This window comes from Harpia harpyja, chromosome Z, assembly GCF_026419915.1.
Source record: "Harpia harpyja isolate bHarHar1 chromosome Z, bHarHar1 primary haplotype, whole genome shotgun sequence".
In the NCBI taxonomy this organism is placed as follows: Eukaryota; Metazoa; Chordata; class Aves; order Accipitriformes; family Accipitridae; genus Harpia; species Harpia harpyja.
In genome coordinates this window covers 83,295,129-83,311,897 of record NC_068969.1, presented here as the reverse complement: position 1 = coordinate 83,311,897, position 16,769 = coordinate 83,295,129, and the positions used below count along the sequence as shown (strand labels likewise).

General features: G+C 38.6%; 1 protein-coding gene across 2 annotated transcripts in view; it reads right to left on the bottom strand.

The window, feature by feature from the left end:
* The window catches only part of PTPRD (protein tyrosine phosphatase receptor type D), a 1,297,083-nt gene extending 1,281,964 nt beyond the window's left edge, over positions 1 to 15,119 (bottom strand). Inside the window, exons 1-2 of one of the 2 annotated variants that reach the window (XM_052775887.1) lie at positions 14,961 to 15,119; positions 14,245 to 14,352 (exon numbers count right to left, since the gene is read on the bottom strand). The gene's annotated coding sequence lies outside the window, so the exon portion shown is untranslated. Of the gene's footprint in view, positions 1 to 14,244; positions 14,353 to 14,619; positions 14,701 to 14,960 lie in introns of those variants that run through there. The other variant, XM_052775885.1, reaches the window with a different exon arrangement.
* Positions 15,120 to 16,769: the final 1,650 nt, after the last annotated feature.

The window sequence follows — 16,769 nt, the reverse complement described above, 5'->3', positions numbered from 1 at the left end:
GAAAGAAGAAATAAATACTAAATAAATCTTGGGCTAGTTGAACTTTGCTACTGATTGTAACACTAACTTCAGTACACATGCAAACCTCTGAGAACATGTATACATAACCATATTGAATTCTATGGTAGCTGAAACATATATTTGCAGATCAAAATATTTTATATTAAAATATTCCTCTTCTTGTTCAAATAACTTTAAATGAATCAGTAAGTAATGACATCTTAATTTCCCATCATAATCCAAAAATATATAAATAGATCAAAAATAGTAAAGTTACATTCAAAACATCAAATGAAGATACCACATTACTGTACTGCACTGCTTATGTAGGATACTCTCTGTCCTACAGCACTTCAGGCCAAATATAGAACTTCACATAATTTTTTAAGTTTCTGTAAAAGTATGTATCTACAGTAAACTTTCCCATACTTTTGCTTACCTAACTACATAACAAGAAAAGCCTTTCATCTTGAGAAACATAGTTAAATAATGAAGTCTATATTAGTGAGCCAAGCAATGGGGGTTTGGAGTAATCTGAGATGCTGCCAGAAAACAAAACAGTCTGCAATTTACAACGTACCTACGACCATACTGTCATCTTCAAGGAGTATAAAAAATTACTGGTTTTACTTTTAAAATGTTTTGAATGGCTATTTCTACAGTAGGTAGTAGATTTTGCTGTTTCTTTGTACAGACTTGATGATACATGCACCCTATACTCTTGTAAAGAAGAGGAAACCACTCGCTCAAACTGTAAATTTTGACTGAATACTTACATTTTCTAGCTGGTGATGGACTTGTTGAAAAGAAGCACATGAAAAAGTATTCTTGCTAGCAATGCATTAACAATGCCAGCTGGTCCCAGGTGTCCCATGATTAACATGGAGGCTATTATCCTGTAAGATTCACATTTGCATGTACAATAGTAGCTTGTGACCTGAGTATTGCTTGCTGAGTATATTTTATATATCATCTATGCTTGCCACTGCAACTATTTGATTAATATAACACAATGAAATTAATTAGTTCACACTGCTATATTTAATAATGATGTGTGTGTTTCTAGTGCACACATGTTTTAATTACCACTTTTTGAAATCTTTCCAATGATTACATAGTGGCAGGAGGGAAGAGGAGCATGCTATGTGTCAGTCTTTCCTGGGAAGCATATATAAAAATTGTGTTATAGCCTCCTCCAAACAAAAAATAATTACTGATTACCATGAGAATATAAAAATTAAATGAGCAATTAGTACTTAAAATAATATAAACTTACTGGAAAGGCTTGAATAGTTTCAGTTTGGAATATGCATCACTGGAATTATGGAGATTTCCTCTGTATTTTCACTAATTCTAACACACTAATTATGAGAATGTTGTTTTCAAACACCATCATGAAAGTGAGTAGCAAGGACAATTATATCTCAATTTACAAGAGTTACTCTAAAACTGATACATTGTTGAATTAACACTCCAATTTAATATTTTGGGGAAAAATAATCTGTTTTTTCCATGAATTTACTCATGGTGTGTATTACAATAACTTCCTTTTTCAATGCAGTTTTGGGAATAAGATTTGCCTGTCACTACTGGGGTATACCAACCACATTAATTTGTATATTTATAATCAATCTAGAGTTTAAAATACATTGCAAAATTTGCAAGAGGGGGAAAAAATGCCTGCTGGAACTACCTTCTAGAAAAGACGAGACAAAGACTTGATTCCTGATTGGAGCAGGTAGGGAAAAAAATTGTATCCTTTCCTTCAGGTTCCTGTCCACTGCCTTCCTTGTGAAGTCTGCTGATGCAAAGCACAAACTAATACTTGTTAGAAGCAGTTTAACAGCCTAGCGGTGCCATGCTCTTCTTAAGTGGATCTTTGCTTCATAAAACTGCCCAGTCTGGTACTCACTACTACTCCTGTTTCCTTATTTACAACTTAAAATACACAGTAGTTCCGCTGCGGGCAAGTAAAGGGCTACTGGGATTAAGAGAGATGTTCAGGGAAATATAATCCAATTAACACTTCAGCTACTAATGTCTGAACACAACTGTCACACTTGATTTTTTTTTCTCCCGTAACAAGGAATAGACACCTATAAAACTGTTTAAACACCTTGTTTTCAGATTTTACCAGTTCTCATTCCTACAGGGCTTCACTGGATAAAAATCAAATTATGCTTTCATCTTTTTCTACTTGGGCATTACAACTGGAAAGTGTTTTACAAATGGAAAAAAATATGAAAGGCATTGCTGTATAAGGATGTTGAGAGAAAAAGAGTCACACTCACTTTAAATATGGACTATGGAAAAAATAACAGATACACACAGTCCTAATTCTTTAACTAGTTTGCTCTTCTCAAAGTTCAAGAGAGGAAAACTCTCTGAGCTGCTTCCCACCTCATTACCAACTCAGAAGCCAAGATAAACAAGCTGAACAAGATAGCCTTCACAAATTCTTACCAAGATATGCTTCCTTCTACCTGACTAGTTACAGATGGCTTTAGTCAAATGATCATCATATTTCAAAATTTCCACAGGAAAGAGGCATTTTTCATCCACGTTCTTAGCACAGACTCCCTAGGGCATTTCACTCCACTGGAGCAGTCACCACAGAACAGGGCACAGGCTTGCCCCCAACATACAAGCAGCAGCTGATCCCTTGAAGAGGAAACCAGTGCAGGTTTTTAAATCAGCCCTAGTTTCCCTGACTACTTGTTCCCGACCACTAAGGAAGCTTCTGTAGCTTTCATCTTGTGAAGACAGGCAGCAGAAAGGGATGGACCTGTGTGATCAACCTAATTTTTTCCATAGAAAATTATTCCGGAGTGCCGAGGGAAAGTATGCCTGTGTCCTCATCATAAGCCAAGCAGTACAGTGGTGCTTGTTTCTCTCATCAATTCATCCTCTGCTGCCATAAAAAAAGTTAAGAAATTTTCTGTCCAAGTGCATACTGCATTAACTAACTCAGGCATTCCGCTTTTTTAAAATCAGCAGCATAACGCCATAAGGTTAGATAGCATTATTAAGAACTAACTTCACAACACAATGTAACAAGTTTCACAACTATACCATCTTCTACTTAAAGAAAGTGTATAGATTGTGTTCAAGCCACATATTACCAAGAACTATTGCTATTTCTCCCTGATAAGGAAACTCAAAGGCACTAATAGGATAAGGAAAAGATTAAGGTGACACTGTACTTTACAGTAACTTAAAATGTCCATTTAGCAATTCAAAATTAATCAACAGACATGATGAGACAGTACAATCACTAGATGTTCCCACATGTGTATCAACACAACTTCCCCCCACAAAAAAAAACCACCGCATTGCACCAGAAAATAAGCAGCAGAACTCAAGCTGCAACCAGTAACACAATACTTCTTGCTCAAAGAAACTTTGGTGATAATTGTTAACATTATTTTAGCTATTGTCACATAACAACCCTTTGGAAATTACCGTATCTGCTTAAGTGAGAACTGATTTTAAAAATTGTAATTTTAGTTAATAGTGAGATTTAGCTGCTGCAAATAAGGAGGAAATCTATTAGCACAGAAAAGTTACTGTGAACATTCTTCTGCAAGGTAGCCTTCCCATCTTAGTTCCCTCCTACCACTGCTAAAACCACAACTTAATAGCAAAGCAGACAAAACAGAAACATTACAGTGTTCACTCTATTCCTATATTTTCTCCTTGAGTACTGAGTAAGAAAAAAAACCTACTTCCTCTGAACTTTACAATGTGGTCTCACTCTCACTCAATCATAAGGCAACACCATAATTATTATTTCATAATTATTAGTCACCCTCTTTATTATCCCCCTAGTTCCACCTGGATCAAAACTTTTGTATGATTCAGACATAAGTGACAACAAATGATACTGTACTACTTGTAGAGACACAGAGTGAGGTTAAGTTATGAAAATCTCAACTTGGTGTAATTTATTTTATTTTTGTTTTGTTTTCCCAGGTTAGTAAAATGTAGACTGCCAGTTAAACACCATAAACAGACGTTAGAGTTTGCATGAGCTGGGATACCATCCTACAAGGAAGGAATATTGTTCAGGGCCATATATATTAATAAAATTAGATGAAACAATATAGACTAAGGTTTTCTTGGATCCTTTATTCTGCTTATGAAACTGCTCTATTCTTTGTGATTATTAAGCTAACTTTGGAAGATCACTTCATCCTCTGGAAAATGTTTCTGGCTCACAAACAAGATCTATTCTCTTGCCTTTCTAAAACCCTGATAGGTAGTTTACAGACAGAGACCTGCATCTCTAAGAGCAGTATCTCATGCATGCTATTCCCAATACCCAAGCAAACACTTAGAACATCTTTTGCAACAACCATTTAATGAACTTATTATTCAAATTACTTCAGTAAATGCGTATTCACATATCTCAAACTTTTTGCCCAAACCAAATGATGCTAAAAGTTAAATCTAAATAGAATTATTAACATAAGATTTATCATATAAGCTCTGCTTATACTCCAAAATCAATAGCCCTGACCTCAGAAGAAAATATTACTGCCAGTAATCTTTACTGGTTGCATAATGGTCAAGATGTCAATAATACAAAAACAGAAAACTCACCTCACCTCAGCATAATTATATTATACAGATCCCTAGGCCCATCCTTCCTTTCCAAGAAACAGAAAAAGGTGACCTACCAAAGCAGCAAATAAGAAAAAGGCAGTGTGACATTACACAGTTCATCACTTTTGTGGTGCCCCTGTGCCTTGTCTCAGAGTCACCAGCATGGTATCAGAGCAGGAAAGTACACAAGTTGATTCTGTGGATGGAGTATAGTTAGTAGCATAAGCTTTTGGACTCCATCAATCTGTGTATCATCTATGAAAAGGGGAAAAAAATGAAAACAAAGCAAACAAAAAAATCCAAAAGATAAGCTTGTTTCAGAATATGAGGACAAGGATGATGTCACTTCCAACACACACAGATGCACACATGCATGATAGGATTTCTAGGATGTCTCCAAAATATAATTAATCTAATTATGCTGATAGTTAAGCACAAGTGTTGATTAAGGGAGCTCTTTCTGTTACCTTCAGATATAATTAGCGTAACATGAAAAAACCCTTGCCTTTCCCTAAGGCAAAGTTCTAGATACAACATCAGAATATAGACATGCGCAATTCATAATCCTAAACACAGATAAATTTGCAATTGTATATGTTCTTGCTTTTCTGAAATAACCTGTATGAGACTCGCAGATCTGGTACAAGACAACAGTAGGCTGGGGCTGAGCAGGTACCTCAGAGCATCTAAAAAGGCATGAGCCACTTACGGTTAGGCAACTAAATCTCATCCCCAGTGATAAAAGAAAGTGTCATCTGACTTGACACTGCACCAGAGACCTGAATAACAGGACTCCTTTCATTGCTGAGGATTTCTTCCATTCCCGTTACCTACCCATTTTATACCTTCACTTTCCTTTCCTTTCCTTCCTCCTCACATATCTTCTAACACTCCCCTTTTTTAAATATACAGTGGAAGATACATTGCAATTTTTTGAAGGAAAAAAACTTATTTAAGAAACCAAGAAATGTTGAAATAGTGTCACAATTCATGCCTCCTTTAATTTGTTCAGCACTGATGATTAATAAAATCAACAGAACACTGAACAGATAGGAATATTCATGGGCTTCCTTCTCTATCCCCATTAAGTTCTCAAGCCAACGAACACCTGTCAGAGTGGGGGTGGGGAGGGAGAAAAAAATGTAATCTGTATAACTGAACTTGAGCGTTGCCAAAAGGTGTCAATACACCTAACTCACCCCAACATTCATAAATGTCTACTTCATTAATTCTGTAACTCCAGCAGAACACAGTCAGTTACTTCTTCATCTCTCACGCTGCGTTAGGAAACATCTGATAATAAACATCTGATGTTTACGTAAGCTGGAGTGCTCTCTTTCTCATTTTTATCAGTTCTAGGAAAACAAAGTAAGGAAGTTAAGGACATCACACTACTTAGAAGTGAATTCTTACCCAAGGAGAAAGAGTCACTATCTTAAGGATCCGTGAGAAGGAACAGAAAACTTGAGTTATGAGCTAATTTCAAAATAATCAGACATGTTCCAGGCTTCTGCAGAGGAAAGGTATGAAGAAGGGGAAGATGGGGAAGGGTGGGAAAGGCTGTCCCCCATGCTGAGAAAGAAAAGATGATTCTGAGCATGAATACCTTTGGATACTTTCTAATTTGTGATCTTATATAGAATATAATAACGGGAACATCCAGGGACTTCATTTCCACACCCGTAGAAACCTCTGAAAACCTACAGTTGATGAGGAAAAACAGGTGCTGCAATGCTACTTACTACTGTTGTACCAAATACAAAAATCACTTTTCTCTAATAATCCTAGAATAGAAAACAAATAACATATAGGGGGTTCTCAAAGGAAAGAAATTTTAAAATAGGAGAAATCACGCATTCTGATTAGGTTGGCAGAGCACCACAACCTATATGGAAGCTGCTCAGGAAATTATTCAATTCTAAAGTATTTTTTATTACCAATTGCACAGAAAAAACACACTTCCTGACCACTTTATTCCACCCAGTGGCCTCTGGAAGCTAACATGGCTTTTGCACTACTTTGCATTCTTTCTCATACTTCCGTTAGAATGGAAAATTGAAAACAAACTGCACAGGAAGCTCATTGTACTTTGTTCTAAAAATGCAGAAGAAAATAATTTGACGCTGCTTTCGAATTATTTCTCAGTTCTTCCAGATAACACCTATTGTATGCTGCTGAGCCTATTCTCACTGAATAAATTAACTTTGCAGAAGACCCTATCATGGATATAGGAAGCACGGTTAACAGTATTTGGTTACCCAGGTTTGGTGACCTACATACCTTTTGGATGCTTTTGAAGCTTTGCAGTCCATTGTACACTTCATAGCTGAGGCATTTGACAAAAGTATCTCCAACCTCACTAACTGATCTTAGCTTCACTGAATTGTCAGAGGACACTGGGTTCACAGGGAAAAAAAGTCAAATCAACCATAGGGCCCATTTCAAAGCCTCTGCTCTGCAAAAACAGGCAAATGCATTTGTGCAGCTTTTGAAGTCTAGCTGCCCAGCATTCTTAAAGTCAAAAAAAAAAAAAAAAAAAAGAAGATTAGGACTTAAGTTGTGTGAAAAAGCCATTAGTATATCTTTTATTCATACGGATGAAGGACAATTTCGCAGAATAATTGTGCTTAAAACTGAAGAAGTGGCTAAATTATCCAAAGGAGAACATAAGTTATCACTATATTAATGCATCAGGTTTTGTGGGGTTTTTTTGGTTTGTGGGGGGTTTTTTTGTTTTTTTTTTTTTAAGTACTCCAGTTGGTATGTTAATGATGCCTGCCCAAATCTACTAATATCAAATCTGAAATTAATGTCATGCTTTGCTGGGCAGACTTCTGTTTGTGAAGGAATACCAATGATTAATACAACTTTTCATTAGGAATATTTCTATGAACAGTAGGCACACAAATCATATTACAGGTTATATGCAGTATATTATTTAAAATTCACTTTTATTATTTATCCGTACGTCAGATTTGCAGAGGATTACAGAAAGGTAAAAAAGTTAACTAAACTTCCTCTTAAAGAGAAATTTTTGTATATTCATCAAATACTTCTACTAGCATATGTAGGACATTTCAGTAATAATGATTTAATGTTGATCAAGCCTCTCCCAGCACATTCTTCCCACTACAGGAATTTTACAGGTCTCAAAACATGTCTCAAGTTTGACTTCTTATGGCATGAATTCTAATATCCTAGCTATACTGACAGTTAAGGAGTTGGTTCGTACTACTAATGTATGAACATGATAACGTTTTTCTGTTATTGTCAAAATCCACAATAATTAACAGCCAAAACCCCCCACACTTCCTTAAGGAAAACCTAGATGAAGAAAAGTATCAACTGTAATTTCATTATACTATTACGATTTATGATGAAGACAGCACTCCTTATGGATTTCTGGCTCTCTGAAGAAGTCTGAGGATGCCGTCTGGCAACCTCATGGTTGCAATAAGAAAAGGAAAGCAACTCATGTGGACATGGATGGCTTGTATGGATTCTCCTCTTTGAACCCTTCCTGTTGAGAACTGATGTTGCTATTGAGCTTTGTCTAATACTACATCACAGCACATTCCTTTCAATGTAAAAGAAAATCTTTCAAGATTGAGTCAACGCACTATCCTGTAGGATTTTTTCTGTTGTTTTTAAATTTATTTGATGGATATCTGTATGTCCTTCTATTCAAATGGACAGCAATTCAGACATTACTTTGGTTTATCTTTGTTATTGCTAGCAATTATGTAGCCACCCAAGTAAGAGTTACATCATTGCTCTCCCTTATACTTAACAGGTATTGTAAGTATGCTGTACTTCATCAGTTGAATACAAAACCAGACTTTAAGGTTAAAATGAAGTCTTTCAGTGTAGATTTAAACATTGTACTGTAAATGTTCTTAATTAACTCCTGTTTGAAAAAAAAAAATCTTTAGACTTTAAATTAATACGATATGTTAGATCTAGTTACAATGTGGAGGATTACTTTTTTGCTGATGACAGAAGAAAACCACGTTTGGCTAAAAGAGTGAGGAGAGTGAGGAGAATACAGAGCTGAACATGAACTACTTTAGATGCTGTCCTATGTAGTACAGGGCCTGCTGAGACTGTGTGTCTTGCACCACAAGGAAGGATACATTTTAAGAGTGCAGGGGGGAGGAGGAAGAGAGAGAGAGAGAATGCGTCAAAGCTAGAGCAAAGATACTTTGCCTGACATACTCCCACATTGACTGTTAAACTGCTGCATGAGAGTCTAAAAATCACTTTACTTCCAGACTAGAGTAGATGCAATTGTTCTTATGCAGTTACTTCTGCTGCAGTAACCTTAGGAATTACAGCTCCCAAAAGACTGGCTGGTGTACACTTCCAACCTGCAGCCACCAGAGGACCTTTATTCAGGTTGCTCACCTTAAATCAATCATCATAAAGCAATTGTTCTGTCACCTGTGAGAAGCTCACCAGCCAGAAGGTTTCTTGAGCAGTCCAGAAATATGAGTTTATCTTACTCACACAGTTTCAATAATAACTAGAACAGCTAAACAGTCCCACATCCCATTAAACCATGAGTCCTCATGTTTACAGACCAGACAATCACCCTTGCTGAAACAGTTTCCTCTCCAAACCATCCTTCCACTGTGAACAAAAAGCATAAGCATTTAACATTTCACTGCTGGGCAGTGTTACACATACTTTGCAGATGAGCTAGGTAATCTAAAACCAAATAAAGAGGAGCAGCTTGGAGAAAGAGTAATTTCTTGACAGCCATTGTGTACACCTCTTATTTTTTAAATTCAGAAGATGAGCAGAATGCACCATATGCACCAAAATGTCCACCTTACCTTTTGAAAAGCTATCCTGAAATGTACTCAAGAATTCAGCCTGAACACCGTTCCAGCTTTTTACAAAATGAGACTTAAGCACGAGACTGACTGCTGTAGAGAATGTTTTCCTAGACCCAGTGTTTAGAGAAAGAAGAGGACTGGGCCTATAATATGTATCTGTCTTTTAACTGGTAAGTACATGAGCTCATGCTGCTTACAGCTGGAATGAATCCCACACAGCATTCTTAGGAAAAATCATCAGACTATTCAGAGCCTTCTTCATATTGCAAACATACATATTAAGAAATCTCCTTCTCCAAATACATATCGAAAACCTTAATTTTACATTTCAGCACAATGTAAGTGCATAAACTGGAAAGTGTAATAGTATTTCAAACAACTTCAAATTCATTTAAAAGCATGCCTGTATTCAACATAAATTTGAAATGTATTAGTATTTTGATAAATTTTACAGTACTGCTGACAGAAATTTTATAAAATTGATTTTATAAATCAGATTCTGCAGTCTCCACTCAGTTAAAATCTTATTCGACCTTAAGCTTACGCACTGACAAAAAAATCCACTTTTTAGTAGCTACAAAGTTGACAGTAGAGAAATACAGAATGTAAAAAATGAAATTTCTTGCACAATAGTTTTCACTTAATAAAGCATACTTAATAGAATAGAAGTATAAGAGAAATAGGACTGTTTCTGCAACTATTGACAACAAATGAAAATAGATGCGTAATTCAATCCTTGTATTGACCATAAAAGTAGTAATTTCTCTGCAATTTTCCATTTATTGCTAGCTTTTCTGTTATTGTTTTATACTGAATCTTATTAAAGAAGCTACTAGAACAGATAAACTGAAAATCAGACAGCATCTAATAGCATTAAGAATGCTAAAAACCCCTCCCATTATCCATTCCTTTTGCCTAATCTTGTGTGTACTTTTCCTTCTCTTGGTCTTTATTATTAAGTACATTTAAATCTTGTTTGAGAATTAATTCATCCATGCCTACTGCTTATTTCCTATTGGAATTTTAAATCCATCTGTCTGCTACTAAACATTTTTCATTGCAATCAAATATGGCCAAAAAATTATAGACTGAATGCACTCCTTGTCAATACTTGGTGACGCTATTCCCATCATTTTGTTATCACTGTGACATAAAACCCCTTGCTAACTTTATGAGAGTTTCTGTTAGGATTATAGATGCAAAACTGCAAGGTGGAAAGGCTAGAAGAAGGAGGGATAACATAAAAGCTCTTTAAGAAACTTCTAGTACTAATGACCTTATAATGTATGTGTGGCAAAAAAAACCCAAAACACATGAACAGGCATTCTCCAGCACAAATGCTTTCAAATCTGAGATATTTCTATGGCCTTTTTTTTCTTTCTCTTTTTTTTTTCCTTTTGTTTTTTAAAGAATGCCCTGAATGTTTCCTTCTCCCCAGCTGGTCTCCCTAGAACCCCTGTGGCTACTAATGAGGAAAAAACTACTTTCCTTGAGTACAGATATCAAAATCCAACCGTAAATTACAGATCATCTGCATAAATGCCACTGTTAAATTTATATTTGCTGCCAAGAATATTTGCTGCTTACAAGGTCTTCAAAGTGATACTAAATCAATTAAGTGTACTCTAAATAGGTGGGATTCAGGTACCAATCTGTTTTCACACCAAACAAGATTTCAACTGATGAAAAGTGTCAGTAACCTTTTCCAAAATGCTGAACTGGCTTGTTTTCCAATTTAGCCAATGATACCTTAGTTTCTCCAACTTGTTATAGCGCTTGGAACCCATAGAATTAGCATCCATACACATAAAAGTTATTAATGCTGTGTAAGTTGTTAAAATAAGACACACAAACCAAGCTGATTAAAACATCTGTGTATTATTTGATATTTATCATATCCACCATTTCAAAATAGTCGTGTTTGTGTACTGTCAGTTTCTTCAGCAAAGCCACATGTAACAAAGAATGAATAGTCTGTCATAATTTTCCCATCACAGTTTATCACCACAAAGTTTGGTAGTACATTGGTATACTAAGTGATTAATATTAATATAGACAATGCTATTTGACTTTATCTACTGCAAACTAATGCAGGTATGTAGGATTTTAGTAGGAAGAATTCCTACATTAAGCACACGTTACAGGAATTAATCATTCATTCCCTGCAGACTGCTTATATATTTCATCAGGCCATTATCTGATCTGAATAACAAGAACAATTGCATAATAAAACACATTACTGCTGACACATGCAACTTCATTCTATCAACTTTGTATCTTCACAGCAAGAGGTCTTTTTTAAGTCCTCTGTTGCTTCTTCTGAATTAGATTGACCTGATTTGACATTTTGCTATATCAACAATTATGATCAAGATTGTACATACATATATGATCAAATATAATATGTATCAAACTTAATTGCCACGATTTGACTATGGTCATTTCCCATTAGTAGTAATTACAGTAGTAATTACAGCAAAAGTGGAGTATGTGTCAAGTCATTTTTCATATATATACTGAACTATTGCCAGGAGATATCCTAGATTTAAAGAAAATCCAAGGTAAATAATGAAGAGTATGCTCCAAACTAATAAAGCCGTTAAGTATGCTGTGATTCAACCTAAACTAAACAATGTAGTTCCTATCTGATTAGTCAAATAAATTTTAATCTTTTTTCTTTTATTGTAAAAATAGACACTGTTAGACATTCAACATTGCATGCTGCATGTTTGGGACCACCTATCAGAACAGAAAGCTTAACCTAATAAACTTCTCTGTATGCAGTCTCAAAACAGTTCATGCAAATTATCTGGATATATTATTTTAATGCTCTGCCCACAGGGAGTACAACACAGCAATGAGCCATGTCAAATGTTACCTACTCAAAAAAAAAAAAAAAAAAGAGAAAGAAAAAGGAAAAAAAGCTTTGTTTTTGACTGAAAGATAAATTCATAGTACTAAAACAATAACAGTAGGATTCCTTACTAAGCCAGCAGATGTGTTATCCTTTTATTTCAAGTTCACAAGTTCATCGGGTATTTTTTCTGTCATAAATGTTACTGTCAATTACCCAAAGACTACTGTGATGCAATATGAAAGTCACCCTGATTCACTACCTCAGAACTTGTAACCTATGCTTTGTAATTATTCCTAGCTTGATTCTGAAAAGCAACTGTGAATGTCATCCTTCTGCTACTGCAGATTTAGCCTTTCCTGCTTGTGTCACATTAATTTCCTAAATAAATTTTGTCTAATTACCTTTACTGTTGTGACATAAAGTAATTTCTTTACTTCACAAAGAAAAGCATTTAATTTGAAACTAATAAACTTTCACTCCTGGCGACATTTATTAGTTGTGATTGATTTTGAATTACACCTGAAAATGCAACATTAATTTCACATTGAGATGCTTAATAAAATGTAATTGTAAATGTATGTTTAATGGCTTCTAATGACACAAGTTAATTCTGATTAGGTGAACAGTAAAAACACTACATAAGAAATTTGAGTTGTATAGTTTATTTACAGTACCCATTTATTTTTCTGAATTTCTACTCTAAAATAACCCAAATTTGTCAAGAATTTGTAAAGAAGTTTATTTTATTAAAATTCAAATCCATATTGTCCCTACAATAGATACAATAACACATGAAGAATTTAAATCCAAGTACATTTGGCAGAATAGAGAAAAAATGCTGAAATGCTATTGATTCCTTCCAGTACATTCAAAACACCTGACTCAACTATATTTCTACTGACATAACACAAAGGTTTTATTCAGATATTAGCAAACATGAGCAAATATTTTCATTGACATACTTTTCATTCTTACTTCTTCCCTCTACCTAGGAAACAGTTAACCCTCAACTACTAGTACTAGCTGTTTCCTCGACCAGAGATGCAGCAAATGTCGATAATGGGTCCACTGTCCCAAGAGAAATAAAGCCTGCAAAAGTTCTCCTCCCCAGATGCGGATATATTTAGTGCTAAACAACACCTAACAGCAGACTCTTCATGACATACCTTTATTTGATCTTTGTACCTCCTGTCAACTCTACAGCTCAGCCAGCAAACCTCAATCCTACTGTTCACAAAGCTCTCTTAAATGAGTTTATCTTTTTGTTTCCGCTAGATCTTTCTCCCCTATTTAAAAAAGTGCCACCAGTACTTTTGCAGATGTCCCATAAAAGCACTTAGAAAGCAAAGCTGTTGTCTGGAACTCTCATCCTCATTAGAAGAAAAAATATACATACATTTTATACATAATAAACTTCATGAAAAATCTAACTTCAGAGATTTGGACTAAAAATGCTTACAGTTGAACGCAAAAACACTCTTGGTATCTATAATCCATGCACATGTTACATTAAACTGAATGGCCTGTAAGCTGGCATTACTTAGCAGGTCACACAGTGCTGTAGACCCCTTCTGAGGGAACGTTTCTTTGTTTAGATTTTGTCTGTAATCTACCACATACCTACACTAGGACTAAGGTAGACATTACACAATACTTGACAAACTCAGTTTCTTTCACAAGTATTCACCTGCAATTTTCTTTTCTCATAAAAGATGAGCAAATCACTTCATGCACTTTTCCCCCTGAAAACTGCTCAAGTTCCCATAGCCAAGTTCCTCTCTGACCAGAACGGTGTGACTTTAAAGAAGAAATACATATACATACACATATATATATAAAGATGTGTGTGTGCTTGCATACGTGTGTGTGTGTGTTAATGCTAAGAAAAGGTCTGGAGAGCAGGAGAACACAGGGACAGAAACGAAGCAGAGAGTATTTACTTACTAATGCAGTCCGCTCGGACCTCGTTGGAAATCTGAAGGAGTCCCCGCTTTCCCCTCCTGCCAGTCATGCGCCGCTTTGTGCCCCTAGTCCACACAGGCCCAGAAGGAACTGCAAAGAGAGAGAAGCACATGCTACATCAGGCAGTTCTGTTTTGGTGGGATCCAGCGCCGCTGCCGCTAGCTCCTTGGGGGTATCCTTGCTTTCATAGCAGACTCCTGCAAAAGAGTCATCCTTCCAAAGATTTTTTTTTTTTTTAAACCAGTGATTGGGGGGGGGGCAAAAAAAAAAGCCCTCCCGAGACTCCTGCACCCTAAAATTTGCTGGGGGGGGTGGTGGGGGTGGGGGTGTCTGGCGGGGAAGCGAGAGGAAAGGTACCTGCAACTCTCTCCGATGAGGCCGGCAGAGAGAGAGAGAGAGAGAGAGAGGGAGGGAGGGAGGGAGGGAAAGAAAGAACGAGCAGAGGGAGGAGAGAGGGAGCGCGCGAGGGGGGGGGGGGGGGTGCGTGCGCGCGCGTGTGTGTGTGTGTGTGTGTGTGCGTGTGTGTGTGTGTGTGTGCGTGCTGGGCGGGGGGGCGGCGGGGCGGTTCTCTCCGGGGGCGCGGCGGCCGCCCGCCCCCCGTGCCAGGCACTGCCGGCTGCAGGCGGGAGGCCCGGGGGGGCTGGCCCCGCTCCCCGCCGGGCGCCGCGCAGCCCCTCGCCGCCGCTCAGCCCGCTCACCTGCATTTCCTTAACGAGCCACTTGATGGCTGGCAGCAGCGGCGGGCCCCCGGCCCCGCCGCAACTTTGGCGGCCGCGCAGGCACGCCGCACCCGCGGAGCTGGGGATGAGGAGGTGCTGGCCGCAGAGTGCCGCTCCGCGGGGGGACCGCGCCGGCACCTGCCGGGGGAACTTTCCGCCCGGCGGCGGGTGACAGGGGCTGGGGGGCCGCGGGGGCGGGCGAGGGGAGCGGCGGGGGGCCGCGCCGAGCCCCGCGCGAGGCCGGTAGCGGGGCGCAGCGAGCCCGGTAGCGGGGCGCGCTCCGCCGCCCGCCTCCCCCCGGCGCTGCCTCCTCCCACCGCGCTCCCCGGCGGGTGCGAAAGCAGCGAGCGAGCTCCTCGCTATTAATAATAGTAAGCCCTGTCCCCACCTTCCTCCTCTCCCTAGGAAAACAATTAATAATGCATTAAAATAATGCACCTTTAAAGCCACCGGCTGGCGATAATAAAATAATAATATTACCACCACTTAAGGGAGCGCTGCGGTGGATGTGACGGCGGCGAGGCACGTTTTCCTATCATTCACACCCAAGTGTGAGCACAAATTATGCTTCTGGTATTCCTAGATCCCTTTCCCCTACCAGAGCAACTATCATTATCACCATCAAAGAGAAAGTCTCTCTCCAAAGCTGAGTGGAGGCACTGAGTCCCCGGGTAGCTGCTGTGGCTGGGCTGCAAGGAGGCTACCCCCCCCGCATCCTTCCGTTCGCCCCAAACCAATCTCATCGCTTCTCCTCCTCTTTTGCTTATACCGGTGGGTTAAGCATTGCGTTTGGCCCTTTTAGTGTTTTCCCTTCCGTTCCTCCCCTGACGATAGTTTGTGTATTTTAAATAAAGATTTCATTCTGCCAACCCGCAGGAAGCTTTTAACAAGATGCAGCTGAGCGTGTCGATATCTTATATCTTTTTACTGCTGCTCCGGCGTGTACATCAACTCCAAACTCATTTCTTTTCTTCTCCGCCTGATACTGTAGCATCTCGGAGGCGGCGGCGGCAGCAGCAGCAGCAGAGCGCTGCTCCCGGGGGGCACTTTTACTTTGCCCTCAAAGTATCTCCCAGCAATGAGAGCCGTCGGAGCTCCCCCACCCTCTTCTCTACAGCAAAATGCTGGGGTAATTGCTGTAAGATCTCCAGTTCCACTGATAACACTACACAGTCTGGGAGCAGACGGGGTGGGGGGATGGGGATTTTCTTTTTGTTTAGAATACAGTTTTGTGTGTGCGCTATTTTTAATTAAGATTTTTCCAGAAATAGATCCCATCGAGATTTAATTTACGAAGGTATTTCTAACGCTGGTCAATACCGTCTTCCAAGAGGAACATTTGCAATCATTTGCCTCCCCACAATGATGCGCAAATGCTCTTCACAGACCCTAAACCGTTTATAAAAAACTAAAAAAGGGATTTTGTTGTTGTTCTTTTTTGTGTGTTGTGGGGTTCGTTGTTGTTGGGGGGCGTTGTGTTTGGTTTTTTGGTTTTGTTTTGGGTTGGTTTTTTTGTGGTTTGTTTTTTTTAATTTTCGCTTCATCTGCATTAAGATAAAAGTTTCTTCAGCATACCGGCTACCTTCTGTTGATTTCTGGTTTTTAAGAGGCGCTTCCCCCCTCCCCCACCACCGGGATGTTGGGAATCAAGGTGATTCCTTTCCGTGATACGCGTTTCCCAACCCCTAGCTGTGCAATTCTAGCTCGCTGGTCCCGCTGCTTCTCCGCGGCTGCTGAGCCGTAACCACCTCCTCACGCTAAGGCTCCAGCACCAGGTTAAACCACAGG